Source organism: Phlebotomus papatasi, chromosome 1 (genome assembly GCF_024763615.1).
Source record: "Phlebotomus papatasi isolate M1 chromosome 1, Ppap_2.1, whole genome shotgun sequence".
Taxonomy (NCBI): Eukaryota; Metazoa; Arthropoda; class Insecta; order Diptera; family Psychodidae; genus Phlebotomus; species Phlebotomus papatasi.
This window is the reverse complement of record NC_077222.1, coordinates 17,845,545-17,862,490: the sequence shown is the minus strand read 5'-3', so window position 1 is coordinate 17,862,490 and position 16,946 is coordinate 17,845,545. Positions and strand designations below refer to the sequence as shown.

At 34.9% G+C, this 16,946-nt stretch overlaps 1 protein-coding gene across 2 annotated transcripts in view; it reads left to right on the top strand.

Moving 5' to 3' along the window:
* The first annotated feature begins 233 nt into the window (after positions 1 to 233).
* Positions 234 to 16,946, top strand: part of LOC129798039 (lachesin) — a 334,403-nt gene continuing 317,690 nt past the window's right edge. Inside the window, exon 1 of one of the 2 annotated variants that reach the window (XM_055840988.1) lies at positions 234 to 574. The gene's annotated coding sequence lies outside the window, so the exon portion shown is untranslated. The remainder of the gene's footprint in view (positions 575 to 16,946) is intronic. The other variant, XM_055840987.1, reaches the window with a different exon arrangement.

Here is a 16,946-nt window from a genome sequence, read left to right as displayed (position 1 = left end):
TGAGCTTCTTCTTTCGTTCCTACTTCCTGCTGTTGAGAGATTGGCGCTGGTGGAATTTCTCCTGATTCCCCTACTGATTCCCACCATGGCATAGGGGAAGCAGGAGAAGTGTCCCTCCTGACGCAGTCGCTGTGATTCGGCCAGAATCGTGGGATGGACTGAAATGAGTGGTTTGGGAGAGGGTTTCTGGGTGTTCTTGGTGGCAGCATTTTGTATTGCCAGCCTCTAACGCCATTCACAGAATCAACGAGTGGTTTGCCTGCCACTCAATTCAGTCTTGCCCGTCAGTTGGTTGGTCTCCTTCGGACGACTTACACGCTTGAGGATTGTTCTTTATCTTCGCGCCCTTTTACTCGCCCGATACTCTCGTGTGACACGTTCGGCGGAAAGTGTCTGTGGAAATTTCTGTGAGTGGTCTGCTTTTTCTCCAAGAAGTGACTTTGTCGTAAGGACAAAATTCAGTGGTGGTGTTGTGAAAAGTTCTAACTGAAAAAAAAGAAAGGTTCTTGAGGTTACCAGGATCTTCCAGCTGATCACCAAGACAGCCCTATTTGGGGGATTTTCCAAGATACGGGTTAGTTTATTGATTAAGAACACTATATGGATAAATTCCAAGCCAAGTTGGCGGGATTGTCCAATATTTTTAATTAATTAAAAAGGATGCCGCAGAGAAGGTTCATTTAATTTACCATGAAAGCTTCTCCATCTGGCCTTTCCTTTTTTTTTACTCTCACCCCCTGCACTCGTGTCCTTTTTCATCCCCATAAGCATATTGATTCCCTTTTATCTCCAAGACGCTGTGTCCGGAGAGAGGTCACAAAAAATCTAAACACCCTCCTGAGGGTGAATATTTTCCACCTACACCACCTCTCGTGTCTCTTTTGGTCCTTCTATCTCATCGTCTTACCTTCATTTTGGATTATGAGATTTGCCAACTCCTGGAAACATGGGGATGGAGTTGGGCTAAGAAGGACCAAAGGCGATATCCCTTTTTGCAATGGTGGAATGTTTGGCTTTATCATCAGTGTCGATGCACGAGAGAAAATATCCTATTTTATATTGGAAGGCGTCACATTGTTGTCCAATGGCTTCCAGGGATGAAAATTTCTTATGGGTCAGCATATGTGGTGGAAGGAAAACCCTATGAAGCTATCCACATAATCAGAGGATAAATAGGAGAAAAACTATCATAGAATATTTCTCAGTGTTTATGGTATTGTCTCCCAATCCTCCCCCAAAAGTGGAAGGGTTGAATTTCCTGTAGGGGATTCGAAAAATGGGACTTCTTGGCGAAAATCCTGTGCAATGTTGCAGCAACAGGTTGAGGGATTTTCAATTTTCGCCAAGGCTGCCTGCCGACAAATATAAATTACACTTTTTTTCCAGCCTTTTCCTTCATTTTCACCAACCCAGAACCCCCATCTTCTGAGCGACATCCTCCAAAAATCTCTCTGGCCTGCCAAACTCATATAACCCCCATTTTTCCAAGTCCACCCTCGATGCTTCCCAAACCCCATGGCCCACAAAAATTTCACCAAAACAATGACACAGCACTTTGAGACACTCTGAGCTCAACCCCATCTGTCTTGGCCACAAGGCATCCGCACCAAGCAAGTAAGAGCTTCTATTTCCTTCCCCCCCCTCGGGAAAACATTCCATTTAATTGCACTCGCGGGACATGAAATATCAGGGAGAACGAAAAGTTTTCAATTAAATTTCAAGAGTGAACCTATTGGGGGTGAATTGCAATTAAAACAACCCTCAATTTCGTGTTAAAATCAAATTTACATCCCTCTACCGCAAAACTTTAAATCTCGTTTGTAATCAAATTTGGATAGATTGTGCCTTTGACAAATGGACACCTCACATTGGTCGGTAATTTGGTGCTTTGCGACACGCGAGACTGTCCTCATAAATTCTCGCGAAATTTGCGGTTTGGGAACTCTTTTGATGTCTCCATTCATACCACCCACAGGCACGTGGTAATTTGAGAAAATGTCACTAATTTAAAAACACTTCAGCTGCTTGATAAATGTTCTTTTGTTGCTTTTCACATTTGGAATTTATACAATGCATTTTAGGTGCTAAACCGGTAGGGGAAGGTGGGCCTACTTTGAGCTGTGGGGCTAGATTGTTTTACGACTTTTACGACTATTTTTAAATGAAGCTGTTTCATACAATTATTTTATTTAGGTCTGCAATTATTTTGTCCATCCAAATTACATCATGTTAAAACCCAGCTGTAGCCCTAGAGCTCAAAATAGCCCCACCTCCCCCTAGATATCGGCACAAGGTGCGATTTCAGCGCTCAGTTGACGATTTGACAAGGATATTTAATAAGTAAAATTGCTCTAGGATTTTTGTGAAATTGGCGTATACTTATATTTGTAAAAGTAGGGGAGACTGGGGCAAAAAGTCACAAAACGGATATTTTATTTTTTTACAAGCTACTCGATCGCTTCAAAAATTTTTAATTAGCGCAATTTTATAGGACATTTACCGCTCTACAACTTTGTGAAAGTAATATTCCTCTATTTTGTAAGGAATTACGTTTATCGAGCGAATTTCTAAAAGGTAATTTTTTACCATTCTCAAAAATGCTGGGGCAAATAGTATCAGACATGGGGTATTATCATATTTTGATTCGCTTTAACGGGCTTCCGTAAATTTGAAAAAATACCGAGAGGACATTTTTTCATAGAAAATTTATTCATGTCCACCTTTGTAAAACACCGTTTTCTCTGCGAGAAAAGTGAGAAAACGAGAAAAGCGCTTTTCAAGCTATTTTAGAAAAAAACACACAAAAGACTACAAATCGTTTGACCAATGCAAACAACAAGCGGCGAGACATGATAATGACGTTTCTTTTCGCCGTGGGATATCAGAAATTGCCTCGCTTTTTTGTTACTTTTTGCCCTATACCTTTTGTTACTTTTTACCCCAAGTGGCTATTTTTAATAAAAGGATTTCTGGAGAAAAGAACACTTGTGAAATTCTAAAAAAGATAGCAAATTCGTATTCAAAGAATCCAAATTATTTAGAAAATATTCACCAGTGCATCAATTTTGGAAAATAAGTAGGTAATAATTGTTATCTTCTGCAAGGAAAATATTTCAAAAATAGGACTACAAATTTCGATATTTTTTATTTTCTAAATTCCTTGTTCGAATTTTAAGAAACTTACTTATTGTAGAAGGTCTATGGAGGCTATCTATAGAAAAAAAATTGAGTTGCTATCTTTTTTACCTTGGAAGATATTGAATTTTGAATTTTTGGATTTGTGACTTTTTGCCCCAGTCTCCCCTACGATTTTTACGCTCAGTTGCTGATTTAACATGGTTATTGATCGAAAAATGAACACTATTAAAAGAGCGCTGAAATAATTTGCTCATATTCATTTCAGCGCTTTTTCCTGGTGTTTATTTTTTGCTCAGTTTGCTCTTTAGCCGTGTAAAACTGTTAATTAAGCACAAAAAATGCTACTATAGTACCGATGTTGGTCAATTTAAAATTTAAATGGGTATTTCGTATTTGATAAAATAATCTAAACTTCAAGAAAATTTCTACATACTTTTGAAGAATTATTGTATTTCGTTGTTCTTGTTTATACGTTCAATTAGTTTGTTCTTTAATAAAGGGTTGACAATTGTGTCTCTTATACGGTTCCCTATGAAATCCACTACTACATATCTTGTTGTTAAATATAGCAAGGTTTGTGCAAAAAAAAATATTTAGGGTAAGTGTGCCGAATTTCGGCATAGTTACATAGTTATTTTTGCGTTGTATAATCTCTAAAGTCTGAAAAACCTAAAAATTCATGGAAGTTTGAGAAACAAACAATGTGGCCGGAATTGCAAACTGGCCGGAATTTGGCACACTTACCCTATTCCATTTTAATCCATTTTTCCATTACTAATTTTCCAAAAACATTATTTTTAAACATTTCTAAATAGTATTATTTTTGAATTTCGTTAAATAAGAATCGATCGATAAATGAAGTGCATTGTATTGTTCAAAATGCAATAGACGGCAGTATATACAATGCAATTTTTTGTGTTTAGATAAGATTTTGACTTCGTGAAAAACCCTGATTGAAATAAAAAAAAACTGAATATTTCATTCCGAATTTTATACTTGAAAAAAGAAACAATATTTGAAATTTTTATAAATAATATATTAACTTTAAGCTTAAAGCTATTAAGTTTTTAAGGCAAAGCATTACAAAAGAGGTGGCAAAGCTTATAATGCTTTGTGAAATGCTCGAGCTCATGACTATAAGAGAATATATCCCAAATGTACTTTCGCTTTACTTACTATCTACCGGTTCCTAACCAATTTGAATCGTCAAAAAATCACTCAAAAGATTGCCTAAAGTAGCTAAAAAGTAAACCTAGGATGATTAACTAACGGATGGGACATTTTAATTCAGAAATGGTATGTTTTTCTTAAATTCTTTATAATTTTTAATTCTTAGATCCCACAAAAATAAATATAACATGAAATGGTAGGCACATGTACAGAGAATATATTTTTATTGAATTTAAAATTTTACTGGTGTTACAAATAGAAACTTTCTCAGAAAAATTCAAAAAATTGTGAATTTTACGTCTTTTTCATATAGGTTTTAGGAACTGTTATCATCATGCAATCATTATAAATTTTGAGCCAATAACTTAACATTAGATGCTCTTTCATTTGGTAAAAGTTCTAAAATGATTGCATTTGGTTTGATACTAGAACTGAAATATCACTTAAGGAAAAATATACCATACTTTTGTACGGAAAAAGTATGAGAATGCTCCGCCCTGGAGTAAACACAATTGATTTTTCAACAAAAATTGCTTATCGATTTATAAGTTAAGTCTCGTCAGAGTGATTTATTTTAAAATCAAAATGGTTTCAGATTAAATTAAAATATATTTGAAAGGTCATATAAATTAGTAAAACGGATTGAAATGTCAAAACGTTTTTAGTTTTGAAGGTTTTCTTTAAGTTCAAGATATTCGATTAGATTTTAGGATATAATTTGTTCTTTTTTATAATTTCTTATTCTATAGAAGCCATGTTAGGCTCCCACTTGCCGGAACAACCTGAGGGGTAGTCACGATATTTTTGAAAATTTAACTTCGAATTGGATTATTAAAGATAAATCATCTGATAGATTCTGATAGTTGCCATTTAGGATTCTGAGACCTTCCGGGCACTGGGCTAAACCTCTAGTCTGAAGGCCTCTTGTTCTAGACCGGAAAACTCTTGAAAAACCGAAATAGATCCTTTGTAGGCTTTCAGCAGCCATGTGTGGACTTCTGTTGAGATGTTGTTGTCAGCTGTAATTGTAGGCCCAAGGTATATAAAGAAGTTAACAACTTCAAAGTTGTAGTCCCTTATCGGGAAACTTGTTTGACCGATGCTCTCCGTAGATGTTACTAGAGTTGCTGCAGACGATGTCACCTTGTACTTTGTTTTGTCTTCACTTATCTGTTGCCCCAAACTTCGCTAACACTACCTTATTCTAAAAAAAAACTCTCATGGATTAGAAAAATAAAGTTAGTTAAAACCTCGATATTAGAAAATATTGCGAAAACAGCAAGCGAATATCTGTCACAGTTTTTTTCTCCAAAAACAGTCATACTACAAAGACTCAGACGGGACTAATAAACAGAAGTATGGACACAATAATTAATTTTTGCGGGTGTCGAAATATACTTTGTACAAGTTTTTAACTCGATCGTAAAAGATTGGAGTTCACCTCGTACCACAGGAGCTGAGATTGTAGTCAACTTTAGGTAAATAATCCTACGTGATGGGATTCGTTTCTTATTAATAAAATTCATTTATTCCCTTCAGTGACCTTTTGTGTAATCTTATTTGTTTTTACTAAGAATAGCTAAAAATTGTGAATAAATTTTCTTAGAACTTTGGTCTCCTAATAGAAACATTCCATGACAACTGCTCATGAATTTAGAATTTTCGTAAAATCGATGAATATTGGCGTTCATTTTCAAACTTTCTTTCAGGTGATGATTTTAGATAGGGGTGATTGGGGCACTTTCACGCATACATTGTTTTCGAAAATATATTTTGTCTTAGAATTGTGTTGTGTATTTTCAGTTAGGTAATGCCCAAGAGAAGTGGATAAGGTACGCTTGGCAGAGTTTGTATTCAACAAACTGCATGAAACTGTCCCACTATCCCTTCATTATTGTACACACATAACCTAAAACTTGATATCTAAAATAACTCTAAATTGTCTGCCATATTTCTATAAATAATAGATCAATAGTTAAACTTTTTCAATAGAAATAGCAATAGATAGAATCTTGAACTTGGTAAAATCGGCAGTTACAGATGCGTAAAGTATTTTTTGCGAAACCTCTTATGCAAATTTCGTGAAATTTTAGAAGCATATTTTCTGACGGTTTCCCAAGGCCAAACAGTGGCCAGCAATTAATGAGTTTATTGACACATGAGCTAAATTTTGTGGCTGCGGAAGGAAAAAAAAATGTCCTCGAGGTGTGGTCAAATTTCCCATCATGCACCCCTCTTGCCTACCAGGGATTATTGATGGTGCACCCATAAAGTATGAGTTAATAAATTTAATCGCCCACCCTCGAATCCCCAAAGAATGATTATTAATAATTTTTTCCTTATACCAAGAACCTTTCCAGAATCGCTTCCCCCATTTTCGTTCGCCCAAAACACAGACCATTAATGTCAAGTCAGCCTCTAATAAATAATTTCATGATGATGACAAATTAATTGAAAGCCATATCCCACGACTTGGACAATTTTCCTCCAGCTGCTGTCCAATTAAATTTAATTAGCATGAGAGAGGGATGAGAGTGGCAAAGAGTGTCTCAAACTAAATTGGTCAAATGAAGATGTTGCAGAATTCCTTCGGATCAATGTTATGGTGTGTCCTTCAACCCGAACACTCTTTCCCAGCATAAGTATTCCGTGAATCATCCTTATAAGAGATTTCTCCTGTTGACCCTCAAAAGAAGAATAACTCTTGGGATGTTGATAGAGGAACAAAAGCCACCCTTTTTCACGTCTACTTTCTATTCCACCCACACCCTCGAGGAATTATCGCCATGGACAAAAAAAAAGCACCACACACATCCATTTCAAGATTATAATCCTTTTCCGCAAGGATATCTTTTCACACTTCTCCTTGTGTTTGTGCTCCAATGGAAAAATAACATTGGCGGATGTGAGCTTTTTACCTCCTTAGATTATTTTTTTGGGTCAATCTCACTGCCTTTTCCCAAAGACGCAACTCATCAAAAGCATCCTGGCCAGAAATTCACCAAGAGAACTTCAGTGTGAGCAATTTTCACAGGAATTTTTATTTTGAAAACTTCAAATTACTTCCAATTTTTTTGTGCTATCGAAACACTGACAAAAAACTAGTAATGTTAGAATAATATTTTGGCAATGCTAATTTTATACAGTTATACTTCGAATTCTATAAATATTACCTTTCCAGGTAATACTAGGGGTTTCAGTAACCCTTATAAGAAAAGTTTACCCGTAAAAAGCTGAACCGTTCTGACGAAAAAACGAAATTCTACACTCTTTTTTCTCAGTAAAGGAATTCGAAGACTAAACCACTTCGAGGGGTTGGGAATGTTGAAAATACTGGGTACATAGACCAATGGAATGACAAATGATTCAAGTGCCATAATTGTGCATAATTATTTCGATTTGCGGTCTAAGAAACTATTTAGGTACACGATTGAAATTATTAAGCCTGGTAAACAGGGAATTTCAATTAATACATTTGATTGACCTCATATTGTATCGTCATTTGCATACACTGTTGTCGTATCTGTATTTTGATAACTTTTCAGGAGTTTAAATATTTATAAATATTTTATTTTCGAAAAGAAGCTGTAGGTGGCCTGTCAATGGGTTGTGATAGTCAGTAGATGCAATGATAGTAGATGAAAAAGGCCAAAAAAATGTCTTTGTGTACACAGTATGATTTGTCGTAACTGAATCCCTTCCCCTTGTTATTATAGGCTTGCTCATTAAAATTTTATTGCGATTATATTTTCATACAATCAAAAAAAGGGATAGAAATCGTGACTTATATGCTAAGTGCCTTTACTGGTTTTCAAGCGATTTGAACCGATTCACATCATTCGAAAAGATTCCCCAAAATAGTTTTCAGAGTAATAGAATTGAAAAGTTCTTAATTGATTGGAATCAGTTCAGACTTATCAGGAATTCCAAGACCTTTTCAACGATCCCAAATATGATACCATTCGATTAAGTAATGCAATCCCAGAGCCCTTTTTAACATTTGTCCTTGATAAACTCTTATTAGGAATGATTCAACGGTTTTCCCATATATGAACGAAATGTTCACCTACTTTACTTATTATGGCTTTGGTGGGGAAAGGAAGGAGGGAAAGGGAGAAAATAAGGGACATATTAATGGTTCCAGGGTCGATTTATGGCGGATGGGGGGGGGGTCCCCTGAAAGTCCCAAGTCCTTATCTGTAATCCTTTGGCTTCTAGGTATGGTAACGGCCGGACAGACAGATAGATGAATGGACGGACGGACGAATGAACACCATGACGTTATTTCTCAGAAATCGTCTGAAATGTGGAGATATATCAAGAAAAATGAACCTTGGGGGAAGGGTATGGAGGGATGGAAGGTGGAATTTTTGAATATAAAAAATTGCAGCTCCCTCTGTGGAGTTCGAGCAGTGTAATCGCTTAATTTTGGAAGAATTTAAGTGACGATACACGATTTACTTAACCTTAAGAGGATTATAGGGATCTCGTGGTGCAATTTGCAAGAACGTTACCCAAGAAGCAAAAAAGCTGCCTTATAGAACCGAGATTTTAACAAGCCCGTTAGTGCATCTGTAAAAGACATATGAAAATTTTGTGTTGACATTTCTGTATGGGATCTTAGGCCTTTTAAAAGTGCGCTATTTACTTTTAGTAGTCTCAGTAATGGAACCTAGAGTACTATAAAGTAGATTATAAGAATTTTCGATCTATAACGTCTTACTTAGAAAAATCTACAAGACTATATTAACCCATTCAGTCAATGTACCAGAAATACTTGAGATAGAATGTTCATATTTTGGGATTAGTTTCCTACAGATTAATAGATGATTTTTTTGAAAAGAAAAATTTTTTATCCATTATGGGGGCGCGGGGATCCGCCCTCAAACACGCGTCCTAACGGTCACTGAATTTAAATGCTGTATATTAATTTATTACAAACTCTATTGATTTATATGCAGTAACTATCCAAGAAAACAAATTGGCAACTAGAATTCAAATCAGGAAAGAGGATGGAGGTCAATTTTAACAAATTCGACGGGATGTCGAATATTCCGTCCGCCTTCTTGAGCAAAAATTTCCCATGACTTTCCGCGAAGCGAGAAAAGAATAACAGAATGTATTTTCATCTCTGTCGGGCTATTTTTTCCAAGTAATTGAAGGACTAAAGTAACTAAAGATCCATTCCCGACAGAAATTCGAATATCAATTGCCCAGAAACAAATCATCTAAAATCACTCAATTTGCGTATGATGTATAATACCATGGTAAGGAATGGGTTAAAACGGAATTGCTTTTTAATCTGTACAAAATGGCAGTAAAGGTTCAATTAGACCCAATAAAGCCTGGGGCTAATTGCTCTAATTGGATCCTTAGCTCTGGCAGTGATATTATATGGCTTAAGTCTTACAGTTATTATTAATCGTATTGGGATATATTTGTTACAATTCAATCATGTTATCGTATATACCGTGTTGGACGTATCTGCTGATCTTAGATCGACCAGGAACGCTTTCCTTGTCATGTGGATGGTTCTTTCATGTGCCCTGAGTGTTTTCTGGGCAGACCTTCACTGATAAGAACAAAACAATCACCGGGGTCCAGGGACTCTTCGAGAAGTGTATCGAGATCGATATGATCAATTATAACCGGGATTACATTCATATAATCTACAATTATATAGAAATTCTGTCAGTTACAATAAATGACTATATGAAATATTTGCTGTATCACATTTTCTTTATAAATTGTTTAATTATCGCGTTCGAATCTGTATTATTTCTCTAAGCCTAGAGATTTTCATATTTTGTGAATATCTCGGTCTTGAGGAAGTTTTTGTTGTATTTCTATTCATTTTCTTTCTTGAAAGAGAAGTAGACTCATGTTAACTAATACTAACTGTAATATATTTTCATACCTTGATTTTCGTGTTCAGAGATAGAAGACTGCAATCTCGTCGAGGCGATGCGGAACTCTATAAAGGGGTAGTTCGAGGGATTATTATAATATATTTGTACACGTGACCACCGCTGATTTTTTTGTTGTTGAAACTCCACTGTCTAAACCTATACCTGTGCATATTTACCCTTAAAGCTCGGGTTTTTTTTTCCCATTTTATGTGTACAAAACTAACAAACTTGGGGATAGAGTCACTTTTAAAATGAAATTAGCATCGAGATACTGCAATAAACCAACAAAGCAATTCGTGCAAATATATATAGAGATACATATAGATATACCTGTGCATGCAAGTCAGTCCGTTAGTAGTGTGCGGGTTTGAGAAACACGTGCCACTCACAGGGACTCTAAAGTATGGCGTGCAACTGACAGAAATTGTCGGATATGGTTGACGTAATTTCCCCATTAAATTGAATTAAATTTCAGAACTTCATCCTCACAATCATCACTCCCCGTTTTAGTATACGGAAGCCAAACAAACCCTTTTTTTCCATCCTAGAAAAATCTTCTGAGGGATAGAACACCCCATCTGCTAGGAAATAAAAATAGCCTTTTGCCGGGATTTTATCCCCGGAATCTGGAGTGTTATGTGGCCAGGAAAAAAAGTACGTTGTTCGAAGTAGAGTGGACGACAAGGGAAAAGATTTCGTCCTCAAATGTGTTTGGCAATGTGTTTATCTCGTGGATGATGGCACAGAAAAAAAAACGAAAAGAAAAATGTGGAAAGAAAAACCACATAATTCACTCATTGTGCGAGATAGTGACACATTTTAGGGAAAAAAACTATTGTTAGCATAAGACTTATGTAGAATTTTTGTTTTCAGTTTTTTCAAATTAAACAAATGGTAAATAGTGTTGATGCGAGGATACACTCTTGTATGCTGACCAACTCATCAATAAACATGACTTTTGGGAATAGAGTTGGGATTGTGATACAGTCCATATGTTTGCAAATTTTTGTTAAAAACAATAAGCGGCTTAACCAAAAACTAGGTCATATTGGCCTTATTGGAAGTCAATATTCGTGCAATGTGTATAATAAATCCCTTGATAATAATTGATAAAAAGCACATGGTATAGTGTTTCAACATATTTTACTGAGAAATACTTTAATTTATAAAAAAAGTACAATGTGAATCACATTTCAAAAAATAAAATTAGTTGTTATTGATACTCATTGTATTTTTAAAAATAAATATTTTGAACATACTTTAAGTTTATACTGTTAAATTGAATTAATTACAATAAAAAGATTTTATTTTGCAACCTGAAAAATATACTGAAAGATACAATTTACTTTAAGCAAATATTGTAATATTGTTTTTTTTTTAATAATCACTAGAAGATAATTAGGGTAGCGTGTAGGTGGCGCAACAGTCAGCTGTCACTCTTTGATGAGTTTTAGAACTTAAATTGGACAGTTCAGAAATCAACATTAATTAATTACATTTACTTCTAATTTCTCAAAATAAAAGTGTGCCTATAATAAAAATTTTAGACGAGTCGGTCATATTCACTGATTCTCTAAGTGTCCTTCAAGCGATCATTAATAAAAATCAGACTAGATCCCTTATAATAACAATTATCCAAAAAGAACTCACACACACAAATAAACACATAACACTATGCTGGATTCCATAACACGTAGGCATTATCGGAAATGAACTCGCTGACAAAGCTGCGCGAGATACTAACCTATGTCCTATAAATAATTCCTATAAAATCCCACCAAAGGACATAATTAATCATTTTAAATTAACAATAACACAAACATGGCAGAACGATTGGACAAATGTAAGGGACAACAAACTGAGAGACATCAAATCCACCATATATCCATGGGCTACATCCTTTAGACGTAACAGAAGAGAGGAAACAGCAATATGCCGTATCAGAATAGGACACACTGCACTGACACATCTATACATCATCAAGAAGGAAGACCCCAAGGAATGCGACCAATGTAAAGAGATCGAAACCGTGATCCATCTAATATTTAAATGTCCTAAATATCAAGAGGAAAGAAGGAGGAACAAAATCAACAAAAATCCTCAAATTGCACTGGGAGACAACGAAAGTGAAATCCAAAAAATGTTAAAATTCCTAAAAGACACAAATATGTATGAAAAAATCTGATACAATGTAAAATAGTCAAATTATAAATGCCATGGGGCAATCATCTTATTGATGAACCCCTAATTAAAAAAAAAAAAAATAAATAAATAAATAAAAATTTTCTCTCGAACAACTTATTATCGAAATATACAGGTTATATTCTGTAAACTAAAAGTATTTAGATATTACATTTTATACATAAAAACATGGTTTGTCGAGAAAAATATTTTAAAGAATTAAATTAATTTTGTCAGTGACAACTGTGAAAGTTTATGATACTATAAAAAAATAATAATCTCCATAACTAATTTGACCAGTAACTATACTTTACATATCGAAAAGTTACAACATTTGCTGATTTAAACGACAAAATATCGATTTTTTAAATTTTAATTTTTTTCAGAATTGTTCTTTTTAAAAACACTCAAACAAACAAGAAGAATTAAAAAAAAGATTTTTAGTTATATCAATTGTGATAAATATTTACAGCAAACTGAATCTTTATTGCATTTTACTGCTCGAACTCAAAGAAAGAGGTGTTATATAATCGATTTTTTTTTAAACTTGTCACCCTCCTAGAGCTTAAGCGATAAGAGATGTTAATTTTCGGTCTTCGGTGGCCCCAATAAAAAAAAAACGATATCTTCAGACGTTTTTATTCTTTCCCCCCACCCCCTCCAACCCACCAAAACCATGTGTTTTTTGGTTTTTAGTGAAAACGGCTCTTACGATTTCTTTTATTTTTTGGATTTGTACATACTTATGACATAAAAAATCACCGTCTTGAATTTTTGAAGGAAATATTTTTTACTACTTTAGAGGGCCTATTTTTCAACTGATTTAGTTAAATTAGGATTTTTTGGAAAGGTCTTGAAATTCCCCACCTGGTTTCAGCGCTCGCAATCGGTAGGGGAGACTGGGGCAAAAAGTAACAAAACGGGTATTTTATTTTTTTTTTACAAGCTACCCTAGCACCTCAGAAATTCCTAACTAGGGCAGTTTTATAGGAAATTTACTGCTCTACAACTTTGTGAAAGTCATTTTCCTCTATTTTGTAAGGAAATACATTTATCGAGCTGTTTTGTAAAAGGTAATTCTGTGATAATTCTCAAAAATGCTGGGGCAAATAGTACCAGGTATGGGATATTATCATATTTTTATTTGCTTTATTATGGGCTTGTGTAAATTTAAAAAAAAATAGCTAGATGACATATTTTCATAGGAAATTTATTCTTCTACACCTTTTTAAAACACAGTTTTCTCTATCTGAACGAGAAAAACGCCTTTCGAGCTATTTTAGAAAAAAAACACACAAGAGACTGCTAATCGTTTGACCAATGCAAACAAAAAGCGGCGAGACGCGGAAATGACGTTTCTTCTCGCCGTGAAACATCAGAAATTGCTTCGGTCTTTGTTACTTTTTGCTTCATACCTTTTGTTACTGTTTACCCCAAGTGGTAATTTTTAATTAAAGAATTTCTGGAGGAAAGAATCTGGTATTGTATGTTACCTGAATGTAAAGAATGAATGCTGCTTGAATGTTCTGTCTTGTGCGTGAGTTAGTGTGAATGATTGTGGCGTACCTGTATGTAAATGAATGAATGTTGTATGAATAATTGGATGCCTGCGTCAGTATTGCTTGCTCTGAACTGTATACGTGAAAGATGATTGAGAGACAATTAAATGGGGCTCGAAGTGCAAAAATTGAGCCCTTCCGCAGACGCCAACTTCTTGTCCCCTAAAAACGATGATTTCTTGATAAACTCAACTTTATTTATTGACTACTTTAATTCACTGGATACTATGAAACTAAATTTACTTAAACTTGACAATAAACGGAATAGATGACTCGGATAATAATAAATTCTTAGAGAGCGAGATGAATCGTGGTCGAATAGCTATGGCGGATGATGTCGTAGAGAGAGAGAAAGATGGGGAAGAAAACGGGAAATTCTGTCGTCCATGTATGTGTAGAGTAGAAGGGGAAATTTACCAAAAAGTGATTCTCTCACTTCTCGCATCGCGGCTCTGTTGTCGCATGAGCGATAACAGAATCTTTGTAAAATTCTAAAATAGATAGTGGTTTCGTATTCAAAGAGTCCAAATCATTTAGGAAATATTTATCAGTGCATCAATTTTGGAGAATAAGTAGGTAATAACTGATATCTGCTGTAAGGAAAACATTTTAAAAATAGGGCTAAAAATTTCAATATTTTTTATTTGCTGAAATCCTTGTTCGAATTCTAAGAAATTTACGACTTTAAAGAAGGTCTATGGAGGCCATCTATGGAAAAAATTTGAAGCCGCTCTCTCTTTTATCTTGGAAGATATGGAATTTTCAAATTTTTAATTTGTGACTTTTTGCCCCAGTCTCCCCTATTTGTAATTCTATTTGAGTAAATTAAGGAATTAGTTAGTATTGTCTACCGATAGTTTAGGCACATGCTTAAAGTAGATTGTTAAGATAAACTTTAATCATAACAAAATAATGAATCCCTTCAAAAGAAAATCTTCCTTATACTAATTAAATATTTAATTAAATTCCTCTTTAACCGTACATAAAATATTCACGCAATTTACTAAAGGATTATTAAAATTCCTATTGAATGGCATGTAAATTAATAATTGGGCGTTAAAAGTTTATTGTTCTAAAAAAAATACGTGAGATTTACTATAAATATATTTAAGTACATTTTAATGAGATTGTTTTAGGAAAAAACTCTCATTTTACGTAAAAGATCTCCTTCGGAAGGATACGTCCGATTTTATTTTCCCCAGCAGAAGGCTTACCTTTGATGGGAACATGAATAATTTAGACGCAATGTGCCACTAGCTTTTAGCATGAGTGTGGCATTTCCTCATCGTTTTCCGGAATGAAGCCCTTCTGGGTCTTCCTGGGGAGCCAAGGAAGGAGAAAGAGTAGAAAAAAAATATCAGAATCTGGTGAAATACAAACATGGGCAGTAGAATGAATAAAAGGACATTTATCTGGGTGAGAAAACACTCACTGGTCGTGGGTTTGGGGGGGAAATGGAAAAGGGAAAGGATTTAATTGACCTTAACCCTCAGCTAAAAAAGCAACATTGAAGAGTTGAGGAAAATTTTTTCCTTCCGCTCTGATTGTGCCAACTTAAGTGCGCGCCGATATAGCAAAACCATTTGCAATCTCTAACACACAGTGCCCCCCTTTACAAGCCCAAAGAACCCACCCTTTTGCACACTGTTTGCCCATCGTTTCAACCTGTTGATGGGCACACCCGATGATGGACTACAAACATACTCACTTTAGAATGAAATCAGTCTCAGTATTTCACCCTCTCTAAATGCACCCCCACTTACAAGTTCAAATTGAAAAGGGAGTTTGGGGAGCAAATCGATGAGTTTCATCTATTTGAAACTCTCTGTTCCACTTCAGGGAATTTCAATTAAAGCAAATATTTGTCTCAAAACTATAATATAACAGAGCCTTTTGCTGATGGCACGAAGAATGGAGCAGTTGGTTTTTGGGAGAGTGCGGTATGTCTGTTGCTGATGAAGGGGTATCCCTGGTTCTTATCTCCGCAAATGATTAGTTTTATGCTGTTGAAACGTTACCCCATACAAAAGAATGACTTCAGGGGATCCCAAGTATGAAAAGAAAATTGTCCAAATGCAATTGCATTGTGCCATTTTCATGAACATGTGCTACAACCCCCACAAACTCTGACAAGGAAAATTTTTAGTATCTCAATATCCTTCCATCTGGATAACTTTTTCATCTTCCCAAAAGTCTGATATTAAAAATTTTGACTTGCAAAGTTAATTTAATCTCAATTACAGAAACTTTCTGTCGATATGTGAATTGTACCAAAAAGAAGCGATGAAGTAGAAAAGACTTTGAAGTGTGCTTTAATTTAGTATCGTTAAACCTTATAGATGCAGGTTATTCTAAAAAAAAGCATTTAAAATTCCAAAAGTACTTACATTTACCATTTTTTTTTAATATACCGGATATCTAAGAAGAAAGTTTGTAATTTCACATTCGAATATCTATCACCGTTTGGCCTGTAAATGCATTGAAATCCGTTGTAATAGCGCGACGAGAAAATGTATTAGGGGGAAGTGGGGCACCTTTAAAATTGGGCTTTTTCTTCTATTTTTAAATGAAACTGAACTACTAGACCCTTGTGTAATGTAATTTAGATCCACAAATCAATTGTCAAGCTAAATTACTTTATAATAAATTTCAGTTCCTTTTAAAAATAAGAGAAAAAGTTCAATTTCAAAGGTACCCGAATTCAAAAGTGCCCCACTTCCTCCTACATAGGGGAAAGTACTCTCCTTTCGAACGTTCATGCCTTCGGATAATATGAATTTACTTTTAGTTTTCAATTTCTATCATCAATTATTGACAATTATGTAATAATCATTTGTAAATCTCTTAAGAAAACTAGAAGAAATTCACATTATTCCAAATCATGAACATTCGAAGGGCGAGTACTTTCCCCTATATTATTTTTAGTAAATCTACTGGATATCTTAAAAGAAACTTCATATCGCACATTCGAATATCTGGGTCCCGGTCA